Below are 22,916 nucleotides of genomic sequence, written 5' to 3' on the forward strand. Positions count from 1 at the left end.
CTTACACCAGTCAGAATGGCTATTATTAAACATTTTTTAAATGACAAATGATGGCAAGGTTGCAGAGAAAAGAGAAAAATTATGCACTGTTAGTGGAAGTGTGAATTAGCTCAATCATTGTGGAAAGCAGTGTGGTGATTCCTCAAAGACCAAAACACAGAACTATCATTTGGCTCAGTGATCCCATTACTGGGTATATACCCAAAGGAATAGAAATCATTCTGCCATGAAGACACACCCACACATATGTTCATTGCAACACTATTCACAATAGCAAAGACATGGAATCAACCTAGGTGCCCACCAATGGTAGACTGGATAAAGAAAATATGGCATATATATACCATGGAATACTATGTGGCCAGAAAAAGAATGAGATCATGTCCTTTGCAGGAACACGGAAGGAGGTGGCAGCCATCGTCCGTAGCAAACTAACACAGGAACAGAAAACCAAATACAGCATGTTCTCACTTATAAGTGGGAGCTAAATGATGAGAACACATGGACACAAATGGGAACGACAGACACTGGGGCGTACTTGAAGGTGAAAGGTGGGAGGAGGAAGAAGATTAGAAGAAATAACTATTGAGTACTATGCTTGGTACCTAGCTGATGAAATAATCTGCACAACAAACTCCTGTGACAAGAGATTGCCTATATAACAAATGTGCACATGTTTCCTTGAATCTAAAATAAAAGTTTAAAAAAATAATAAAAATAAAAAGGATTCTGATGCCCCAGACTAACTTACACTCAGTAAATACATTTTGATGTATTTGTGGGCCAAAGCTCCTCATGGAGATGACAATGATGATGATGATGATGATGATGACTGTATTGATAACGGTAATAAAAAACATAGCTTTCATATGGAGTCAGGTTACATGAGATATAATACTCTTTCAGAGGGACAAAGCACGATTCAGAGGATGGTGCTGGTGAGGTCTAGAGGAGCAAGAGACTTTTGCTAGATGGTCATATAGCAGCTTAGAAACCACACTCATGGTCAGGTGCGGTGGCTCACGCCTGTAATCCCAGCACTTTGGAAGGCCAAGGTGGGCAGATCACGAGGTCAGGGGATTGAGACCATTCTGGCTAACATGGGGAAGCCCTGTCTCTACTAAAAATACAAAAAATTATCCGGGCGTGGTGGCACGCGCCCATAGTCCCAGCTACTCAGGAGTCTGAGGCAGGAGAATCGCTTGAACGCAGCAAGCGGAGGTTGCAGTGAGCCGAGATTGCACCACTGCACTCCAGCCTGGGTGACAGAGCGAGAGTCCATCTCTAAATAAATAAATAAATAAATAAACAAACAAACATAGTCATATCTAACCCCCTTAAATGATGGCCTGAAGTTGGTATTGAAATCCCCTTTGAATTAAAAAGGGGAACCCAAGCTCCAACAATTTACTGGAGGTCACATGGCAGAGAGAGACAGCACTGGGGCAGGAAGCAAATCTTCTGTTCTTCCATTGTCTTTGTTATATATGATGTGCTTCTCTGGCCACCACCCGGTGGGGTCATTAAACCTTTTGGGCACTCAATCCTGGGGAAAAATATCTTGCTGGACTCTTTAATATTTGAAATGAATCCCACTGGATAAGAAGTTTCATGTTTTGCACCACATGTTCTCATTCATAGGTGGAAATTGAACAATGAGAACACTTGGACACAGGAAAGGGAACATCACACACTGGGGACTGTTGTGGGGTGGGGGGAGGGGGAGGAATAGCACTAGGAGATATACCTAATGTAAATGACGAGTTAATGGGTGCAGCACACCAACATGGCACATGTATACATATGTAGCAAACCTGTATGTTGTGCACATGTACCCTATAACTTAAAGTATAATAAAATACATATATGTGTGTGTGTGTGTATGTATATGTATGTATGTATGTGTGTATATATATATATATATAAAGAAGTTCATGTTTTGGGGCATTTGTAAGTCAAGATAGTCTAAGCTGATGGCAAAGTTAAGTTGTCATCCAACCTGTAAGTTAATGCTTAGAAGTTTTACTTGAGGAAGCAACATATGGTCATTAAAAACTACAAAGTTTTCCTCCTCAAATGTAGCACTTAAATGCTGTGTGACCTGATGTGTCCGTGGTTCAATTTCCCAGCTGTAAAGTGGCGTTCATAATACTTCCCACCTTTGTAGGATTGTTGAGATGGTTACACAAACATGTGTAAGGTACCTGGGATTGTGCGAATATATGTGAGCCACATTGTCAGGCACACACAGGCTTTACGATTCTTGTGTATTTTGTAGCTGTTAGTTTTGCTTTCCTACAGTTCACCATTCTGAATGGTAATTATCTGGCGCTAATAGACTAACAGGTCTTGGAGGGCAGGGAGCGTCTCATTCACTGCTGTATTTCTAGTATCTGGTGGGTAAAAAGTCTCAGAAAACAATTGTTGATTGAATGAGGGAATAAATAAACATATGAATAGCTGTTTAATGCAGCCAATTAAAATAATAGGTAAAATATTTTACATTACTTGTTTAATTATTTGTGAAGAGTCACAATTTTTTCTGACACAGTAAAAAAAAAAATTAAAAAGCAAGAGGTAGATAACTTCTTAAAGTCTTGTCTTTCCTGTACTCATACATTGGCCAATATAAATTAAACTACTGAAGGTGCCAGAGCCAGTGCTTATTGGCCAAATACTCTGCTGTTAATTATTTGTATCATCTAGCATATTCCTTGATTGTGTATTAACAAAAGAGGACAGAGCCTATGCTATATTCTCTGTTATAGTCTGAGCAGCTAAGAACTGTGCCTGCCACCCAGTACGCACTCAATATTTATTTAAATGCATAAAGAAATTACTGCTAAGTGTTCTTTCATTATTGTTATAAGCTCATTTGTAAGGTAGTTTAAATCCAAAGCACTTTTTCCACCTACCCCTGGACCTTAACATTGAGCCTCTAGTGTCACAGGCAAGAACCCAATAGAATTAAAAGGTTTTTGTTTGCACAAAACTATTTGCCAGGATTACTAAGCAAACAGGAGAAATGGAACAAAAATGATAAAAACAATTTGTGGTGCTTTCCTGTGGGATTTTTGGAGGTTTTTCAAAGCATGACTAGTGAGTAATGTAATTGACTTTTGGAGGAGAAGGGGAAGAAAAATGGGCACATGATTATGGACTTTGTCTCCTATGAGCTTTGTGGCTCTATCCAGCCTTTGCAAAACATCACTTTTTTGGAGTGGTCTATAGCTAGGTACATAGGCCAATGGCATTCACTGGAAACACAGGGAGACTGGTCTTCCTCAGAAATGAGGGTTCATGACATAACAGAATCCAGGTGGCAGCACAGTCAAGGGACAGGGAGCAGTGACTGAACTCAGGTGATCAGTGGTGGCACCTTAATTGCCTGGTTCAGTAATGGACACAAATGTTTAGGTAGCTGTTGGATTTCTCACAACTAGAAAGACAATAGCTCACAAAACAGGCTGGCAGCTCATTTGGTTTGAGGTTAACATTATTGTTCCCATTGAACAGATGAGGAACCTGAGCCCTGGAAATTGTATTGAACGTGTTTGAGGTTACCCCACTTGGTTACCCAGGTCCAAATTTTGAGTTTTTAGTATTGTGTCATGAGCTCTTTCCTTAGAGTAAAAAACTAAAAAACTTAATGTTGTCTAGCTACTAGCCCAGAAATTGGGAATGACTCATTGTCATCCTGTAATTACTGGTTTACTCGGAAGCTGGCCTGCATCTCTGGAAAGCTCATGGTATAGAGATGCATTCAATAGTTATGATAGTTGTTTTTTTTTCTGGGCGCTGTGCAGTGCATCCTAGTGAGGGGATGCAGGATAGTTGATCCCAGGGGATTTAAAACCCCTGGAATTTTAACAACTCACAAATATTGAGCACTTGCTAAGGGCAAGGTAGAACACTGAAGGTTCTATGTACAGGAGCTCCTCCAGTCATTGTAATAACGTTTTGAGATATGCATTGTTATCATCTCCACTTAATGTTGACTGAGACTGAGGCTCAGAGAAATTGACCTGTCCAAGTTTGCTCAGCTAGAAAGTAGAAGAGCTGAACAGCAACTTCAGGTAGGTTGACCAATTCATCCTGGCTGTGCAGGTACTTGTTCAATAACAAAAGACTATACCAGTCGTTCTCAAAATGGTATTAGGACCAGCAGCATTGGCATCAATGGGTAAATTGTTACAGATGCAAAGTCTTGGTCCCACTCCAGACACTGAATCAGAAAATCTGGCAGTGGAGCCCAGAAATCTGAGTTTTAACAGTTTTCCTGTAGGTCTTGCTGCATACTCAAGTTTGAGAACTTCTGGACCATACTAAATCACTGTGCTATCAGGAAAGAAAGGACTTACACAGAGCACTGAGCACACCAGAGGGGCTTAGAGCCTTGGGAAGATGTTCTTCCAAAAGATGCTGTTATTTTGGGCTTCTGGACCATAACTGAGGGAGTACAGTGGAAGCAGAATATCTTAAGAAAGAGTATGTGATGGGAGGAGATGGTAGAAAGAGGTGACATCACAGCCACCTTCTGAGAATATGATGTGTTTGTAGAACAGGTGTTGATTATCCACTAAGTCTCACTGAAGTCAAGTGACTTGGTCAAGGTTGGGTAATCAGTGACAAATGAATGGACTCAAACCCAGTCCCCTGGCTCCTTAGAGAGTATGTTAAAGCTACATTTCCTCACTAGAGGAGGGTGAGGCATAGAGGTTCAGTGAGCCTCTGAATCATGAGAACCTCTCCTCAGTAACTGTCACAACTTCTCCTGACTAGGTGAGCTAGAATCAAAAGAAGAATTAAAAAGATAGTAATTTGGTGGTCCCAGGAGGGAGGGAAGACTAAGGGAAGAATTCAGAGACAGGCAGTAAGGAGACGAGGATGTCTTCAAGGTATCGCTCTGGAACCCATGACTGTCTCCTTATCTTGATCATCATTGTTACCATTTATTGGGTTGCACATGCTCTAGTACGTTACCAATCAGAAAATGCAACACAGGTGACCTTGAGTTTAATTCCCAATTTTGCCAGTGACCCCAATCAGGTTATTGAGCTTCTCTGAGATTATTTCCTTATGTACAAAATGAAGATTATCAGAGTTCCAACCTTATGGGATTTGAGGGAAGTTTTAAAAGAAAGAATGTATGTAAAACCCCTAGATTGTCTAGCTCATAACAGGTGCTAAATAAACATTCACTGTGTTGTTATTATCTTATCCAAAGGCTGGTTCACAGGACAAGTCAGCCATGGACATAAAAGGATGCCTCAGTGAGTGAGGATGATAATTTAGCTGTTTGTGGACACATAAATCTCCCACTACTTGTCCGTTGCCATTCTTATGTTTACTCCCTCATCCACCACTTCAGTCCTCTCAGACCCTCACTCAGAGAGAGTGGTCTTAAGAAAGGACACCTTCAATTTCTTGTTCCCAGAGAGGCCATGGGTCCATCTCATCTGCTTCACTGTATCACCCAACACTGTGTGCAGCGTCCAGGGCATCAGAAGCTCACTCACCTGGACACCAGCTGCCAGGAGGTGGCAGGTAGACAGGAATGTTTTCAAGGGATCTCATCTGGACATTCCTTCTGATTGATTGCTTAGCAGATTCCTGGCAAAACAAAGTTTTCTGGACCCTCTTACCTCCTTTGTCTACTTAAATGACAATAATATTTATTGATCAATTGCAATAGGCCAACCATTTTAATGATACTTTAGAAATGTTATTTCATGCAAATGATGCAATGATATTTGTAAAGTGAGTATAATTATTTCTACTCTTACATCTTAAATGATGTAAACAGTAATAGATTTTGGAATCAGGATTTAAATCAGATTTCTGGCTCCAATTTAGTCTTTTATCAGTTGATGTCTTAAATGGCTGCTTCCTCTTAAACAAAATGAATACCTTGATAAGGAGGCCCCTTGGCAAGGCATGTGGAGGAATGTTTTGTAGGGAAGGGGCTTGATTCCCTTTAAATTAAAGCCATCTTTCTGTTCATGCTGGTATGTGATTTGGCTCCTCTCCACTCTCTGGCCATATCTGTGTGATTATGCCTTTTAACTTAGCCTTGAAAATGGGCAATAACTCTACTCAGAGTCAAATTAAGGGGTGGACTAGACAGGAAGTTGCCAGAGGATTGATTCTATAATAGGCTCTGAGACATCACTGGAAATTTAATGACATGGAACACAGTTTATTTATTAATATTCCTTCCATGGAGAATTTTGCTTGGAAAAAATGTTTGATAAGACACTGAAGGTGGAAAGAGGTACCAACAGAGTTATCTTCTAGGGATGGTGGATCAGGTCAGTGCCAGGAAGGTATGCAAGTCTGGGCCAGAGCTGAATTGTCTGAGAGGACAGAGGGGAGGCTGAGGCTGCTACCAAAAAGCTATTTTCTCTGATTTCCCCATACAGAATAGATGGCTAAACAGTTAAAAACATATTTCCTTGAAGGAGCACTGAATCATTCCCCTTCCCAGGGTGCTCCCACCCCTGAGTGAAGCCCTGATGCTGCTCAGAATGCTCCATGGACCCTCATGCCCTCATACTCTTTTCTCTTTTTTCTTCTCTTTCTCCTTCTCTGGACATTTCTGTGCAGTGTTCCATTCTGATCTCCAGCTCTGGGTCATTTTCCACTACAGAACAACATCTGCAGCCTGGACAAGAACAACAGAGCATGTGAAGGGCAGTGGTAAGACCTGAGAGGCAGAGACAGAGGGCTGGGTTCCAGGACATTTCTAGCATTAAGAAGAGGAGGCTGGAATTTGGAATCTCTTGCTCTGCCTCTGCCTACATGCCTTGACCAAGATTCTTGGGCTCATCCATAAAACAATATGAAAAGCAAACATTGTTTGAGCACTTAACTATATTCCAGGCACTATTCTCAGTGCTTCATGTGTTTATGCAAATCACTCTCATAATAATCCCACAATATAATTACTGTTAAAATCCTCACTTTAAACATGAGAAAATGGAGGCACAGAGAGGCTGAGTAACTTGTTCAAGTTCACACATCTAGCAAACAGGGCTCAAATGCCAGTATTTTGGTGCCAGAAGTTTCATTCTTAATCACTTTGTGATACTGCCTCCCTGAAGGGGACAGAAAGCATTGGTGAAGGTGAAATGAAGTCATGTATCTAAAATCTTTTTGGAAATTGAAGTTGTTTGAATGTGAATATTATTATTATTCACCCCCTAAATCTTGAAGAACGGAAGAACAGAAAGATGCCAGAAGTTTCATTCTTAACCACTAAATCTCTGCTATTGGCAGAAATCCCCCTAAATCTCTGCTACTGGCAGAAATAAAAATGTGAATCTAGAGATGCCTAGAAGGGAACGGAACTCACCCAGGTGGTGTATGTAGATGGAGAAGGGGCTGCCCCTTTTGCCAAAGAGTGAAGAGAGATTCGAGTTGTTGCTCACGATTGTGTTTTCTGTACTTAGCCCATGCCCAATGCACAGTAGAGCATCAGGTAATATTCATTAAATAAGTCTGGGTTTGAATCCTTTCTCTGTCCATTACCTTGGGTGAGTTATTGAAGTTTTCTAAGCTTCACTTTCCTTTCATTTTGGAAATAAGGGTTTGGGTACCTACTTCAGAGGTCGTGAGGCCTAAATCTAGATAAATGTGGATTTTGAATAACTGATAATTGCTGACATTATTATACTAGACCAGTGGCCAACAATCTTTTCCTGTAAATGACCAGGTATAAAAAATATTTTAGACTTTGCAGAGTAGACTGTCCCTGTCACAGAAACTCAATGCTGCCATTGTAGTGTGAACATGGTCATAGACAATTCATAAGCAAATAGACATGGCTGTGCTGCAATGAAGCTTTATTTACAAAAAGAGGTGGCAGACGGGATGTGGCCCTTGGTCTGTAGTTTGCTGACCTCTGTATTCTATGGTCTGAGCAGTGTGAATCTGAAAGGTGCTAAGCCATATTAACAGACTGAAAATGTTCTTGAACTTCCTAGGCCGATCTTGTCTCTTCATTCCTTTCCAGCGTTAAGGAATGAGCAACATTTTCCTGGCAGAGACAGTGTGCTTGCAGGGGAATCTGTTCTCAGAGTTTGTGTTTGTTTGTAATATTTCTTTAACAAGTGTGAGTGGTGACAGCCCTTCCTCCCACATATTTTCCTTCTAACTCCTTGTTTCCTGGTAACTGTGCACCTTCTCCACATACCTCTAGAGCTAGTCTGTAGAGAACACATAGAATTTGGGAGTCTGGAACTTTGCTTGACTCCCAGATAGAACCTTAGTAATACAGTATATTTATCTAGAATAAGTGATGTGCTGAAAAATATATTAAAAAGATGGTCATTAAAAAATGTGGTGGGGTCTTGGAAAAAGAACAAGGTAAAAATACTATATTTTATATGTTAAAGAGAATGAGCCAAATGTGCTTTGGGGTGTGGAGAGAGAGAGAACATCAGTAGTAGTTCAGTGTTTACTGTTTCTCAATTATCTAAAAGGGGCCTGAGACACCACAGTTGATGGTTCATCCAGAACCACATGGGATGGGTAACCATGGCTCCACATGGGAACATGAAGGGGCTGTTAACACAAGAAGAGGGAAAGATGACAGAGACTTAAAAACTGCATTTAGTCTGGATAAATATGAGGTGGCTGCCCAATCTCACTCTTTTGAGCATCTGTTTGCTCTCCTGTGCAGATGAAAACAGATAATGTGAAAAGCACTTTGCCCATTGCTTGGCACAAAATAGATCTAGAATAAGTGGATACTATAAGTTTTCATTTTGTTCATTGATATTATTAATAAAACCTGACATTTCTTAAATCTTCACAAGCGTTAGGCCTATCTGAGCTGATCACATACTTGCTGGACTCTGATGCATGTCACCTTTCGATGTCATCGAGGACCTTCTTCCTGTATATCTTTCTGTTCTTCCATTCTTCAAGTTTCAGCAATGTTTCTCCTTATGGTTGCAATATGGCTGCTTCACCCCCAAGCATTTTATCCTCTCAGAACACATGTCTGACAAGAAGAAAGGGGGAGGGCTGGCAAAAGGACCTCTTCTCCTGTGCTTTTCTTTCTATCTGGGAGGCAAATATTTCCAAGAAGGCCCCTTTCTCTTACATACCATTGACCAGAAGTGTGTCACATATCCAGCTGTAAACAAATGGCTGGCAAAGCAAGTGGGTTGGTTGAGAAGACTCAGGATTGATCCATGGGACTGAATCAAGGAAGGCGATTTGGTACGCGGGGTCTGATGAAAAAGGTACTTCCTTTCTCATGCCTCCCTTTTCCTTGAGAAACAAGTATGCTGTTTTCGTCAGTTCCTAACACAGTGCCTGGCCTAAAATGGCACTCAATATGTATTTGTTGGGGATAAATAATGACTAAATAAGTCATGAATAGAATGTTCTTCTTTTTGCCTTTTTTCCATCTAGAATTCTGGTTTCCTCTTTCCCGAGTCTGGGGTAGGCAGCCATGGAGCTATTCTTTCAGTCTGACAATGACTCTTTCTAAATTTGGTAATGTGGAAAGAACTGAATATGGCTTGTCACACTGTCTGCATTCAGCCTTTGATATGAGTTGGTCAGTGTGGTCAAAGACAGGCCAGCATGGGTGAGGTTGATGGTACACTCAAAGGTTGCATGCACAGACATGACCCAGCCCTTTCTAAGCAAGACTGGAAGTCAAGATAAGCTTGTTCCCTTTAGTCATCTCTTTGGGCAGTTTCCTATGGCTTTTCAAGGTCCCCTGTTAGAATGTGAACAAAATAACAGGGATCTGCAGAAAAAAACCTTAAGAGAAATGATTTGAAATGCACTAAGCACCTTGGAAGCATTAGTTGTCAAGCCTTTAATGAGATAATTATAAATGTCCTCTACTTAGCACATAGCTCAAATGGTCTACAACACCTTTTTAGGCATCACTTTGTTGATCTGGTCTGAATGAAGCACTGGAAAATGTTTCTTTAAATACAAGGTTATTCTGGATTATTTGTGGTTTCAGTCTTGTTTACCCGCACTGCTAGGCCAAAATGAGGATTTTTATGCTCATACCTGGAATACCCAGGGGAAGAAGACAGAATGGCAGAGTGGTTGTCTAATCTGACTTGAATCTGATCACTATCACTTATTAGTGTGATACATTGGGCAAATAGCTTAATGTCTCCAATGTCAATGTCTCAATTTCCTCATCTGCAAAATTGGGCAATAATCGAGGGTGGTTCTGGCATGGTGTATGGCACATTGTAAGGGTCAAATAAATGCTATTTTTAATTGCTTTTGACAACATGTTATATTCTTCAGTTTGTCATTGAAAGGCATACTTAACAACTATAGTTGTCATCTTTGAAAAGTAGATTACGCCATGTGGATATCCCAACTTCAGCCCATCCAACAACAGTCTGTCAATGTTGTAAGGAGGTTTCTGTAGTCTTGGAATGGTTCTAGGCACTAGGATTATATTGACCAACTGATGAGGCCTCATGCCGCTGAAGACCTTGACCAGACAATTAAAGTGGGTTAAAAACACTCAAGAAATAGATATTTCTTTACTATGCAGAAATGAGTTTCTTTAGGTTAAATGGACTGATTATGTTTCTCAAAATAGATATTTCAGGTTTCTTGATTGTGTCCTGCAGTTGGTGTGAAACATGAAGTCATGTAACACTGAAGCATGGAGTGCCTATAAAACTAGGAGCTGGGCAATGTCAGTTTACCATACCTGTTTACTAACATTATGGCACTTCACACAAGTCATCTCACTGTTCTGGGACTCGGCTCTCTGATCTCTAAAGTGAGCAAACACTCATTCGTGTCATTTGGCTGGTTATTCCAGAGTAAAAGATAAAATATTTCATTATAGCAATTATTGCAGTTACTGTGGTATTTGAGGAGTTTTTTCAGAAGCCAGAAATTTCTTGGACAAGGGGTATGAGAATCATTGTTTTTCTGTCATTAATTCTTTCCAACTCTCCGAAGGTGAGTTAAAAAAAAAAATCTTGATAATCTGAAAGTCTGAATGAATTAATGTGGAAGTTTGGGCCCTCTGAGAAGCACACACAGAGGGCAGGATTAACTGTGCAGGAGATTTATTAGAGGAAACACCCATGAAGAAAAAGAGGAAGTAGAAGGCAGGGAGAGGCTTCAGACCTGCTGCAGGTCTCACGCCTGTGAAAGGAGAGGAGGAGGAAAGAAAATTGAGTGGCAAAGAGTCTCAGATTGTAGTACAGCTCTACATTCTAGAATTTGGCATGATCAGAGGGAGTTCTTGAGCCTGTGTGAACATTTTCATGCCTTAAAACAGGGGCCCCCCAACCCCTGGGACATGGACCTGTACTTTTTCCATGTCCTGTTAGGAACTGGGCTGCACAGCAGGAGGTGAGTGGTGGCCCAGCCAGTAGAGACTTATCTGTGTTTACACCTGCCCCCCATTGCTTGTATTACCTCCTGAGCTCCACCCTCTGTCACATCAGCCGTGGCATTAGATTCTCATGGGAGTGTGAACCCTATTTTGAACTGCACATGTGCGGGATCTAGGTTGCACACTCCTTATGAGAATCTAATGCCTTACGATCTGTCCCTGTCTCCCCTCACTCCCAGATGGGATCGTCTAGTTGCAGGGAAACAAGCTCAGGGCTCCCACTGATTCTACATAATGGTGAGTTGTATAATAATTTTGTTATATATTACAATGTAGTAATAGTATTAGTAGAAATAAAATGCACAATAAATGCAATGCAATTGAATAATCTCAAAACCACCCTCCTGATCCCACAAGTCTGTGGAAAACTTGTCTTCCATGAAACTGGCCCCTGGTGCCAAAAAGGCTGGGGACTGCTGCCTTAAGGAATGGGCCCAGACCAATCTCCTTGTAGTGTGTAGTCATTGGCTGGGGGCTGCCTATGGGAGGTGTGGCCGTGACATGAACACAGCAGATATCAGCAGCTGTGGCATTCAGTCAGCTTCTCATGGCAGGAGATCTGAGCAGTGTATTTTCATGGACAGCCCCTAAATTTCCTGAAGTTTTCTGTTTTGAAGACAGACTTTAATGAGTTTGAAAAAACCCAGAACATGTGTGATAATAGAGATTTTTTCACTCTAAATCAATGTTTCATTCCTTCCTTTGATTTTCACTTCCTCCTCTGTTTCAGCTAGGCCAACCATGTTGAAAACCCCACCCAGGTTTGTAGAGTTCCTCATTTCACAATTAAAAATAAAATCTGTATGTGAATAAGCCACTTGTACTTCCTTTGTTTTACCTGCTCAGGGAATTATGATTTACTTTCTTGAGTTTCATGTGTTTTCTCCCTTCACTCTCTGGTGGCAAGGTCTTTATTTTGGGATGACGACATGTGATAGAGAAACCATAAGTTATGTTCCATGAGCAGACACAAATAGCTGTGTGGCCTTGGGCAAATTACACACCTCTCTGAGCCTAGGTTAACCCTTTTATCTAATGAAGTTATCTACCTGGCTGAGATGTTATAAATATTAGGAGAGATAATAAATATAAAGTTCGCAGCACAGTGCCTGGCACACTGTAGGTGTTTAATAAATGCGGGATGAATGAATACGCTTGAAGACTGTAGGCACACAGGCCTTTTTTCCTTTACCTACCTTCTTCTGGTGTTCCAACCCTATGCAGTCAGAGGATTTAGATGAGAACAGGCGGATGGATAAGAGACTAGAACCATAGCAACAAACAAGTCATTCTTGAGCATTTATTGTGCACAGCGACTTGGCTAAACACTGCAGGACAAGAGGAGGGCACTGACTGAGGCACAGTTTCTGGCCTTGTAGAGGTTGCATTTCCCCATGGCATTAAGCATTCAAAGATATGATGACTGGGGACATGGGGTGGGGAACAGGGTGATTAAAGGCATGGTCACAGGCTAAGGGTGGCAGCTTGGGAGATGGTGGAAAGTCTAATGTGAGGAAACAGAAGATGTAGCTGGAAAGTTGTCTTGGGACCAAACTCCTGAGGGTTCTGAAAACCAAGCTGAGGAAACTGGACTTGATTCTGTAGATAGTAGTGAGTCAATACAGGTTCTCAAAGAGAGACTTGAAATGGTCCAGCTCGTGAGAAGGATTCACTGAGAAAGAATACACTGAAATGGCATGACTGAACAACCCCAAGGCAGGCAGTCCCCCTTGGTGGGTTGGGCCAAATACTGTTGTCAATAAATGAGGGTTATAATGTCTTTATTTTCCTTTTCAATACAGGCAGTCTCCAATAATGGACCATTGAGAGCTAGCATGTTGCTCTTCCCTGTGGGGAGAAACACAGGGAGCAAAAGTTTTAATCTCTGTTATAAATGAGCTTGCTTTAGTAGAGGGGAGAAGAATCACACTCGCCTACTAAGTCACATTTGTTTAATCAGTGACATTTACTCCGAGCTCGTACTGTGAGTCAGGTCCTGTGCCAATGGCTGGGGTATAAAAGCAGGCATATCGTCTGCCCTCAATGGGCTTTGCCTTCTATTGGGATAGCAAAACAAGTAAGTGACTGCAGTAGCACAAGACTAAGGGCCAAAAGGAATGGGACAGACACGGAGTGATATGGAAATTTGCTAGGAGAAAGAGAATAATAGAATATAAAATAGTGGAAAAAGACTTCTCAGAGGGGATGAGACCTCAATTCGGTTTTAAATTTATTTATTTTTTACAAATAATAGTTGTACATATTTGGGGATATGTGTGATATTTCAATACCCATATAAAATGTGTAATAATCAAATCATGGTAATTAGGATATCCATCACCTCAAAAGTTCATCATTTCTTTATCTTGGGAGTGTTACAATTCTTCTCTTTTAGTTACATTTTGAAATATATAATAAATTAGTGTTAACTATAAGTTCCCTTCTGTACTATCAAATACTAGAACGTATTTCTTCCAGCTGACAGTATTTTTTTTACCCTTTAACCAATTTCTCTTTGGGGGCATTTGGGGAGTAACACAGAAGCTTGGAAGTGTAGTATATAAAGAATGAGAGTATACCCACTGGAATCTGACTGGGTGGTGTAGACGCTGAATCCACTTCCTAGCTGTGCTCACTAGAGCATGTTATCCTCTGTGCCCCAGTGTCCTCACCGTTAAAGTGGAAACACTGGTGGGAGCTCACACATAGGGTTGTTAAGTAGACAGAGCATGGGTCAGAAATTCTTTTCTGTAAAGGGCCAGATAATAAATATGTTAGGCTTTGCAGGCCATTTAGTCTCTGTGTCAACTTCTCAACTCTGTTACCACAGTGGAAGGCAGCTGCAGGCCACAGGTTAACAAATAAGTGGCTGTATTCCAAGAAACTTTATTTACAGACACCAAAATTTGATTTATGTCATTTTCATTTGTCACAATCTATTACTAGTGTTTTGATTTTTTCCAATCATTTAAAAAGGTAAAATCCAGCTGGGCACGGTGGCTTCTGCCTGTAATCCCAGCACTTTGGGAGGCCAAGGTGGGTGGATCACTTGACGTCAGGAGTTTGAGACCAGCCTGACCAACATGGTGAAACCCTGTCTCTAGTAAAAATACAAAAAAACCAGCCAGGTATGGTGGCACACAGCTGTAATCCCTGCTACTTGGGGTGCTGAGGCAGAAGAATCGCTTGAACCCGGGAGGTGGAAGTTGTGTGATCTGAGATTGTGCCATTGCACTCTAGTCTGGGCAACAAGAGTGAAACTCCATCGCAAATAATAATAATAATAATAATAATAATGTAAAAACCATTCTTAGATCTCTGGCTATATGAAAATAAATGGCATGCTGGATTTGGTCCACAAACCATAGTTTCCAGCCCCTGTGATAGATTAACAGACTCCAAAGGTCAGCTGTCATTATTTTTAACCTTACTTGTTAGACAGGAAAATGGAGTCTAGAGTATTCATACAAGACTTCAGAAAGAAATTTTTGCCATGTGGGGTCTCATCAAGTGTCTTCTATCAGCTATATATACGTACAAGGGAAGTGCAAAGGATTCTGTAAAAGACTGATTTCTTTTGCTAGCATAAATAATACATCTGAATTCTAAAGGAGCCTCATCTTCCATGCAAGGCTTTACTTAACAGAATATTTAATGTGATAGGATTATGCTCTACAAGACCCAAATGAAGAGTTCTGCCCAGCTAAGGGGGAAGCACCATAGCAACACAGGGCATCAGTTCTGAGTCCCTTCCTGTATTGGGTTGTTCTTGCATTGCTGTAAAGAAATATCTGAGACTAAGTAATTTACAAAGAAAAGAGATTTAATTAGCTCACGGTTCTGCAAACTGTACAGAAGCATGATACTGGCATCTCCTTGGCTTCTGGGAACTTACAATCATGGCAGAAGGTGAACAGCCAGTAGGCATATCACACGGCAGAAGTAGGAGCCAGAGAGCGCGATGGGAGAAGTGCTACACACTTTTGTTTTTTTTTTTTTTTTTTGAGACGGAGTCTCTCTCTGTCACCCAGGCTGCAGTGCAGTGGCACAATCTCGGCTCACTGCAACCTCCGCCTCCTGGGTTCAAGTGATTCTCCTGCCTCAGCCTCCTGAGTAGCTGGGAATACAAGTGCATGCCACCACGCCTGGCTTATTTTTTTTTGTATTTTTGGTAGAGACGCAGTTTTACCATGTTAGCCAGGATGGTCTCCATCTTCTGACCTCGTGATCCACCCCCCTCAGCCTCCCAAAGTGCTGGGATTATAGGCGTGAGCCACCATGCCCGGCCGGTGCTATACACTTTCAAATGACCAGATCTCACAAGAACTCATCACTATCATGAGGACAGTACAAAGGTGATGGTGCTAAACCATTCATGAGAAATCTGCCCCCATGAGCCAATTACTTCCCACCAGTCCCCACCTTCAACATTGGGGATTACATTTTAATATGAGATTAGAGGGGGCAAACATCCAAACTATATCACTTCCTCAACTGAAATTTCTCTCCACTGATCAGCTGTCTTTATGTATGACTTCTAGAGCTCTAAAAATGGCAGACACAGGAAAGCAGAATATCCCAAACAGCGGAGTAAGGTAGCCTAAACGAAAGCACGTACCTTCTTCAGCGAGTGATAGTTATGTACTTGGGGTGTGGCCACAAATCCAAGACAGGAATGAAAGACCTATCTATGAGTACAACAAACTCATGTTTCTTTTTGTTTGTTTTGTTTTTTTAAAAGAGTTAAACAAAACAAACAAAAAACACTTTGGAATTTTTTTTTACTTTAAAATAACACTTACGTTTTGAATGATCTGTGACTTACTCTTTTCCCCCAGCTCAGCAAGCTCTGTGCCCTCCTCCTCATTTTCTGGGGAAGAAGGAATGTTTCAGCTAAAAACCGGTGTCAATCACTGTGTGAAGAATAATGAACAGGCAGGATGTGCCTAGGAACAGTACTAAATTTGAAGCTTCATTTTTCCCTTAGCCTGAGGGAATGTGTATCTTACATTTGTGTGTGGCCTGGGTGTTTGGAAGCCTTTTGGGTACATTTAGCCCATTTGTTTCTCAGAGATTTTTTTAATTATAAAAAAAGTGCTTGCATGCCATCTAAATTTACTACTTCTCCTTCTCCCACCCAGAGTAAACCAAAAGAGATGGTACATTCAAGGAATCTAACAAACTTTCCCTTAGCTGATCTCCCTGACCCCCACTTCCCATCCGTCTTTGTTCACAAAACAGCCAAGGTCATTTTTTGGAGACACACTGTTGCCTCCTCTGCTTACCTTCCTTGGGGGGCCCTCATTGGCCATGGGATAAAGTCCATCTTCTGAAACGACATATAAGTGTCTCTAGCATCTGAGGCTATTCCTGTGTTTCCAGTTACATGTCTTCTCTCACTGTGGACTCTGAATTCAAGTCACTCTATGGTTTCCAAAAGTCACAGCTGGCCCACATCCCTGTGGCTTTGCCCATGCTTTCCCCTTGGAATTGAGTGCTTTCCACCCAAGATCAGCCTAGCTTGGGGGATGCCTGGATAGAACGAAGAATCCAACCTGAGGAAGCTCTCTAGCAACCAGGCCTCTCAATTCTCCCTCACTCCTTTCAAACAGCAAATGTGTCCATTATTTTGAAGAATGAGAAGTGCAAGAGTGGGTGGAAGAACCCATCCCTGCATCCGCCTCAAATGTCCTGAGCATCCTCTCTGTATTGGGTGTGGGAATGTAGCAATGAATTAGCCTTCAGTGAACTCGCAGCTAGCAGAGAAGATGAGAGCAGTCCATGAACTCCCAAAACACCAGGCAGGAACTATTAAGAATATGTACAAACAGAAGGCTCCATAGAAAGCTCAGAGGAGGGAGAAACTATATGAAGCTGGAATAATCAGAAAAGACATTTTGGAGCATTTCCCCTGTGACTTTAACCTTGAAAATAAGAAATATTTGAATATGCAGAGAGGGTGGGAGAGTTTTGATGCCAGAGTTCAGTCTGTGCAAAGGCAAGGAGGTGGAAGATAAACTGGGCTTTCAGAGAACAGAGAGCCTCAGCTTGGCAAGAGCAAGTGGGAGCTGAAGAAAGAAAAGACAGACTAACGGGTCAGGGACAGACAATGGAGGAACCAAAGGTGTTGGCTGACAGCTAACCTGCAGATTCCCTGCTCCCAGCCATCCACAGACTCAGAAAGCTTCTTTCCTGATTCAAATTGGAAAAGAGGTTGCTTGGCAGCCAGAGATTGATCAGGATGCTGCTGGTGTGCCTTCAGGCCACCAGCAAGACAGTGCCAATGCCTTAAAGTTGTATTACAGCAATTTTGTCTATTTTGACTTTCTACGGAGTTTATTAAAAGCATGTTGCCTGAAATGGAAGATAAGGGTCAACTGCTGATAAGAACTCAATTGAATTGAAAAGAAAAAGTCAGACCAGGTGTGGTGGCTCACACCTGTAACCCCAATACTTTGGGAGGCTGAAGAGGGCAGATCATGAGGTCAGGAGTTCCAGAGCAGCCTGGCCAATATGGTGAAACCCATCTCTACTAAAAATACAAAAAGTAGCCTGGCGTGGTGGCATGCGCCTGCAGTCCCAGCTACTCAGGAGGCTGAGGCAGAAGAATCGCTTGAACCCGGGAAGCGGAGGTTGCAGTGAGCGGAGATCATGCCACTGCACTCTATCCTGGGAGATGGAGTGAGACTCGTCTCAAAAAAATAAATAAATAAATAAAAAGGAAAAGGAAAAGGAAAAGAAAAAGTGAGAGGAATATAAAGTTATCGTGTGTGTGTGTGTGTGTGTGTGTGTGTGTGTGTGTGTGTGTGTGTACTCACCTTCTTGCAGAGAGGTCAAAGAGCTTTTCCAACATCATCTCTTCTTTAGGGCTCGGTGCTCTCTGTGGCTTGGTAAATGAGGAAATATTTGAATGAGAATGAAGGTAACCAGAGAATTACTTTTATATCGATGTTTTCCGTGCAAGACAGTATTTAGTTGGCTAGAGCTGGTTCTTGACTCCTGGGCTGATTGGACTCTGATTAGAGTTCTACCACCTGGTATGTCTAGTCAACAAATATTTTCTGGGCCCCAACAAGGCATCAGGAACTGTGCTATGTCTTAAAATAGGGGGGTTAGGTGGAGGCACAAAGAAATAATGGAAATGACCCGTCTTCTTGAGAACTGTGCATCTAATGGAGCGAATACATATGTCCAGACACTTTTGGTTCAATGTATTAAGGGACCAGGTGAAAGTAGGCACTGGATGCTGTGGGAGCCCAGAGCGGAAACACCTCATCCAGCCTGAACTAAGGATGTTGGAAAGGGCCAGGGAGGGTTATCTGAAGGAGCTGACACATTAGTGCAATTAGTATCTTCCAGTGGTTGGTCCAGCTTTAAAATCACAGCACCTCAAAGCTGGCTATCCCGAGGTCACCGCATCTGTCAGACTTAATAGTCATCACCTGTTTAATTGTCTGATGTTCCTCACAGCTTCAAAGAACAAAGACAGTTTCTGTTTTGCTTATTATGTGTCCCCACCACATAACAGTGCCCAGCACCTAAGAGGTACCTTAAAAATATGGGTTGTGTGTCAAGGGAGAAAATATTAGCACATGATTTTTCACCTGCTCTCCAAGTGCTAAGGGGAGTTCTCTTGTAATATTTAATGACTGCCTACTGCGTTCTTAACTCTGAGCCAAGTCTAGAAGGAAACAATAAAATCAGGAAAAACATAGTAGAATGTTTGGACCACAAGACAACTTGGACATCAGCTGTTTCTATAACTCATTTCCACCATAAAAAACAAGTTCAGAAAAGTTGCCTTGTAACTACTAGTACAAGGTCACCCAGGTAATCAGTAGCAAGCAACTCTGAAATCCAAGCATCCTGAATTTCAGTCCTCAGTTCCTTCCTCGGAGCCGTGGGTATTGTATCAGTTACAGACACTTGCAGAGGAAGCACAAGGGAGTCTGGAAAGGACGTACTTCTTTTGCTGGCATACAGAATATGTCTGAATTCTAATGCAGCCTCATCTTGCAAGTAAGGCTTTGTTTAACAGAATACTTTATGTGATAGGATTATGTTCTACAAAACCCAAAATTTTAAAGGATGCTTTCTTTGCCTATCTGTAATTGCTTCTGGCGGGTGCACCTTCCACTTTATGAAAAAGATTCTTTTCCCTCTTTCATCTATCTCAGAGAGGCTCCAGAGGGAAATGTAGGAAACAAATGCTTGTTCAAACTGTAATGTTCCCTTGAAAACTGAAGCTTGAAATCCTGTAGGGATCTCTGTGTTCTTTCAGAATTGATTTTGACACTGTAGAACTACATCCTAACTAGCTTTCATGCCAAAATATATTGTGACTAGTGATCGGATAGCTTAAAAACTATTAAAAATATACTTTTTCATATCAAGAGCAAAAGATAATGGCTCATATCCCATAACTTGGGAATTATTCTTAAAGAACATTTTCTATTTTCTTAATGGTCGTAGATTCAAACCCAGTAAAGAACAATTTCTAAAGTGGTGATAGAAACTGTAAGAATGAATTACTCTGAGGGTGTGAAACACTGTCTTAATGGAAAACATTAAATGACAAGAAAAAATGCTTCAGGTAAAAACAAAATACTTTTTTGTTATATTATCAATAATAAAAATTCATAATTTTTTAATAATTTTGTCAGTTGGTTTTGTTTGTTTTTTTTTGTTTTGAGACAGAGTCTCAAAACAATGCTCAAAACAAGTCTCAAACAAGTCTCAAAACAGATGCCATCTGTCACGCGGGCTGGAGTGCAGTGGTTCTATCTCGGCTCACTGCAACCTCTGCCTCTCAGGTTCAATTGGTTCTCCTGTCTCAGTCTCCTGAGTAGCTGGGATTAAAGGCACCCACCACACCTGGCTAATTTTTTGTATTTTTAGTAAAGGCAGGGATTCACCGTGTTGGCCAGGCTGGTCTTGAACTCCTGACCTCAAGTAATCCACCCACCTCAGCCCCCCAAACAAGGTGCTGGGATTACAGATGTGAGCTGCCATGTCTGGCAAAAACAAACAAACAAACAAAAAAAAACAAAAAAAAACAACAAAAAAACATGTTTTACACCGACTAAGTGCTTACCCTGTGTTGGGCACTGTTGTAAACTATAGGAAACAATGCATCTAATCTTTACAATAACCCCATGAGGAAGGTGCTTCAAAATCCTCGCATTCCAAAGTGAGGCACAGAAAACCAACGTAACTTGTTCAGGGTCACATTCTGGGAAATGGTGGAGTTTACATTCAAGCATAGGTAGTCTAGCTCTAGAAACAACGTGTTTTTTCTTTTTTAAATTTAAAAATTTAAATACTAAAGTATTTAAAAGCACACAAAGTATATATATCCTGTGGGCATATTCCTTGATCCCCAAATTTCACTTACATAAATTGACAGAGACACACAGAAATATTTCTGTGTAAAAATTTTCATCAAAGTATTTCCACCAATCATGGAAATTGGAGACAATCCAAATGCTGAACAGTTAGAGCTCTGTTAAGTTTGCCCAACTTTAAAATGAAAAAAGTAACATAAAGTACAAAGGAAAAAATGAAAATCAGCCATAATTTCTGTATTCAGAAATAACCACAAGGACATTGCTGTGTATATCTTTCCAGCTTTTTTCTATTTTTTGTTTCTGATACAAACGTGGGGTCATACTGTATATGTCGCTTTATGACCTGAATTTTCTATGTAGATAATGTTATAAATAGTTTTCAAGTCATTAGTTATTCTTTTACCACTTATTTTGATGGCTTTATGGTATTCCATTACTTGTACATGTCATGATTTATTGAACAAACTTTTATCGTTGAACTCATGCTCGTTTAGCCATTATTTCATGGTGCCTGAATTGATGGTAACCCATCATTCACAGGAAGTAGCCCAGACTCTCTAACTTAGAGTTCGAGACCTTCCATGATCTGCCCTTACTATCCAATTTAATCTCTCCGTGTTTTGTTTCACTAACCATGAATTATAGCCAAATAAAACCACTTGCTCCGAAAGTGTAATTGGACATTTCTTACAGCACCCATGCAATTCCCCTTGTTGCATGTATTTACCTACCAATCTAGCTATACTCTACTAGACTGAAAACTTGCGAGCAGAATATCTGCCTGAATCAATTTCCTAACCCAACATTGAAGAATCACGTCTTGCACTTAATAGATGCTCAAAAATTATTTATGGAATAAATGAAGGCAATGTAATATTATTTTTAATAGTGCAAAATTGTAAATGATTCAAATATCTAACAATAGGGGGCAACTTAAATTAATGGTAACACCTTCATTCTAAAAAGTTTGAGCGATAATTATGAAAAATATGACAAAAAAGTTTGTAAATAATATTAGGTAAAAAGAAGTGGAACATGTAATTAAATGTATACTAGAATTTTAGCTATTTTCCATATCTAAGTCTGAGGGCATCAAAAAACAGAAGGGAGCTTTGGAAGAGTGTGAGGAGACTGATGTTTAATTTGAGTGAACAAAGTGGGTAAATATTTTTTCTTAATTTCTTGTAATATTCTTTTAAAAAGCTAGTACATAAACAAACTACATATACCAATATATTTATAACTTGGAGATAATGTTACTGGAGAATGGGACATAAAGAGTAAGGTTTTTCTTAAGATGTTTTGAATATTTTTTATATTACTGCAGGTAGTATACTTATCAAAAACATCCAACGAAGTAAATACTAGGGTAGCCCCTGTTTTAGAACACTGAGGCACAGAGCTATGAAACAGCTTGCTCAAGGCCACATAGCTAGGAAATATCTGAGTTTAGACCCGAGGTCCAGTCTGTTGGACACCTAAGCTCATGTGGTTCACCATCATGGAGTAACACTAAATATATTAAGATTGACCAGGACGCAACAAGAAAGATATCAGCTTATCAACTAAAAACAAAATCAGAACCTACTTTCGGCAGACTTAAGGTTTTGCTTTTGAATCAGTACCTACATGTATGAAATACTACTGGGAGGAATAGTGCGATAATTTCTTCATAGTACCCTCCCTCTTCCACCTTTAATTGTCCAGTGAATTTCTGCTTATTCTGTAATACTCAAATGCTTCCTCCTAGAAAATAGTTATCCAGCCGAGCGCGGTGGCTCACGCCTGTAATCCCAGCACTTTGGGAGGCCGATACTGGTGGATCACGAGGTCAAGAGATTGAGACTATCCTGGCTAACATGGTGAAACCCTGTCTTTACTAAAAATACAAAAAATTAGCCGGGCGTGGTGGCGGGCACCTGTAGTCCCAGCTACTCGGGAGGCTGAGACAGGAGAATGGCGTGAACCCAGGAGGCGGAGCTTGCAGTGAGTCGAGATCGTGCCAATGCACCCCAGCCTGGGCAACAGAGCAAGACTCTGTCTCAAAAAAAAAAAAAAAAAAAAAAAAAAGAAAAAGAAAAAAAGAGAAAGAAAATAGTTATCCATATCCCCCTGGCTCATGCTGGTTCTTAGAGTTTCCTGTTAAGACTTCCACTATAATA

The sequence above is a fragment of the Macaca fascicularis genome, chromosome 8 (assembly GCF_037993035.2).
Source record: "Macaca fascicularis isolate 582-1 chromosome 8, T2T-MFA8v1.1".
In the NCBI taxonomy this organism is placed as follows: Eukaryota; Metazoa; Chordata; class Mammalia; order Primates; family Cercopithecidae; genus Macaca; species Macaca fascicularis.